The sequence below is a fragment of the Octopus sinensis genome, linkage group LG12 (genome assembly GCF_006345805.1).
Source record: "Octopus sinensis linkage group LG12, ASM634580v1, whole genome shotgun sequence".
Taxonomy (NCBI): domain Eukaryota; kingdom Metazoa; phylum Mollusca; class Cephalopoda; order Octopoda; family Octopodidae; genus Octopus; species Octopus sinensis.
In genome coordinates this window covers 33,488,405-33,490,904 of record NC_043008.1, presented here as the reverse complement: position 1 = coordinate 33,490,904, position 2,500 = coordinate 33,488,405, and the positions used below count along the sequence as shown (strand labels likewise).

The 2,500-nt window shown below is 33.9% G+C and overlaps 1 protein-coding gene across 3 annotated transcripts in view; it reads left to right on the top strand.

The window, feature by feature from the left end:
- The first annotated feature begins 667 nt into the window (after nucleotides 1-667).
- Nucleotides 668-2,500, top strand: part of LOC115218054 — a 147,745-nt gene continuing 145,912 nt past the window's right edge. For 2 of the 3 annotated variants that reach the window (XM_029787816.2, XM_029787819.2), the window contains exons 1-2: nucleotides 668-895; nucleotides 1,415-1,515. The gene's annotated coding sequence lies outside the window, so the exon portion shown is untranslated. The remainder of the gene's footprint in view (nucleotides 896-1,414; nucleotides 1,516-2,500) is intronic. The other variant, XM_029787817.2, reaches the window with a different exon arrangement.

The window sequence follows — 2,500 nt, the reverse complement described above, 5'->3', positions numbered from 1 at the left end:
TTTCTCTATTGCCCACAAGGGACTAAACATAGAGGGGACAAACAAACGGATTAAGTCAATTATATCTGAGTTCAAATTCCGCCGAGGTCGACTTTGCCTTTCATCCTTTCGGAATCGATTAAATAAGTACCAGTTACGCAATGGTGCGTAACTGGTACTTATTTAATCGATTCCGAAAGGATGAAAGGCAAAGTCGACCTCGGCGGAATTTGAACTCAGAGCGTAACGGCAGACGAAATACGGCTACGCATTTCGCCCGGCGTGCTAACGTTTCTGCCAGCTCGCCGCCTTGACATATTGATATCTATCTACATACATACATACATACATCATACATACATACATACATACATACACATACATGTATGTATGTATGTATGTATGTATGTATGTATGTATATGTGTGTGTGTATATGCATATATATATATATATATATATATATATATATATACACACACACAGATGTAAATGTGCATGTGTCATACATACATACATACATACATGCATACATGTATGTATGTATGTATGTCTATAAGTTTGTTTATATGTATATACATTTATGCATACAAATAAACATAAACTTATGTGCGCGCCTGTGAGCGCGTATGTAAAAGTCACATGGCGTCAGATATTGTCCAATCATCAGTTGATTGGTAAAATTGTTTAAGTCATACCCTCCATTTCTACTAAGTCTGCAAGTAGCAGACATCTCGCGAAGTGCGGCAGCAGAAGAGGAGGGGGTTCAGTGAAAACAGCAACAACAACAAAAGCTGCTTAGAAAGGAAAAAAAAGCCGATACTGAAGGTAGTTGTTAATTTAAATACGGAATTACCATTATAGAAGAAAGAAAATGTTTTATCTTACATAAAGAGGAAATCTATGATTACATTTTCTGTAAGTATATGCATACTACATATTTATATTTACTAGAAATTATAATGCCTTTTTTTTAAGGGTATAGCTTTAGCTTAAGGAATCCGGAACACTATTCTCCCCTTATTGTATTGTATTCTATCTCTGTTACGAAATAATGAAGACAGTGGGGTTTTTTTTTTCTAAACGAGCAAAATTAATACAAAACATTTAAATATTTAGCGATGAAAAATATTGTAGGGGTTCCAACATGGGTACAAGGTGTTCGAATTTTGTGAGGGCTACGGTCGATTAATACGACCCAGATCATCGTAATAGTAACAATGCCTTAGGGATACAGTTTCACTGGTGAATTAAAAACATTGGACCCCTCCCCTCCCTTTTTAAAAAAAAATTCGAATGAAATAGTGAAACGATGAATAATTTTAACAGTAATAATAATAATAATAATAATAATAATAATAAAATTTAAAATAAAAATCTTAACCATTAGGAATACTGGAGTAATTTTTTCTTAACCTATCGTTCTCTTTAATCAAGGTATATATATAAATATATATAAAATATAACCAAACCGAAATAGTAATTGGTTCACAAAATTGCGAGAGAAAATATATGATCTTCTAAGCAGCGATTTGAAGGTAAGCGATTTCAGTTTGTGTGTGTGGTGGATATATATAGTGTGGTGTGTGTGTGTGTATCTTCCAGATTGTATATATTGTTCTTACACCTGGGCTGCAAAATGATTTTCATTCATCGGAGATTAAAATATGTGACGACACAGTGCTGAAAGCCAGGTGTTATATACATAAAGAAGTTGTTGTTTTTTTCCTTTTAAGGACAGGGTGGAGAAACAAAGAAAAAAGAAACAATATCGTTTATTTTATTTTTTCATTCTGTGTCCCTGTGTGTTATTAGTCAGTATTTAATTCGCTTCATCCTCGCATCAATCTGATATGATGTTCCGTGTAGTTCGGAGAGACTGCTAGTAAGCGACAGTGACAGATATGCGTCAACAAGAGATAATTCAGAAAATATAGCGTGGTGTGTCGGGATGAGTATATAAAAACAGAAAAATCTAACGCTTTCATTATTTTGTATGTATACATATATATATATATATATATATATATATATATAATACATGCATGTTTATACACACACACACACACACATATATATATATAATATAATATAATGTATGTATGTATATGCGTACGTACGTGCATATTATGTGTGAGTATATGCATGCGTATGTGTGTGTGCATGCGTACATTGTGTGTGTGTATATACGTGTACGTATGTACATGCGTACGTATGTGTGCCTATGTGCATGCGTGCGTATATTGCGTGTGTATGTATGTATGTATGTATGTATAGATCCTTTTACAGAATCATTCCATTTTGAAAATCATTGCGCATATTGTAAAATAGCCGGAAGTGACCTTTGGTTTATAAAATTACATCTACGATGTTAAGGTTATAAACCCCAGAAAGATGGGCGTTTGTAAATGACAATCACAACACCAGCTTAACGGGTCCTGCCTGACTTTGATGCATTCCCAACCAAACATTTACACTGTTGAAGCTGTTACTTAACCCCTGGTCAAATCCATTGAATAAAGG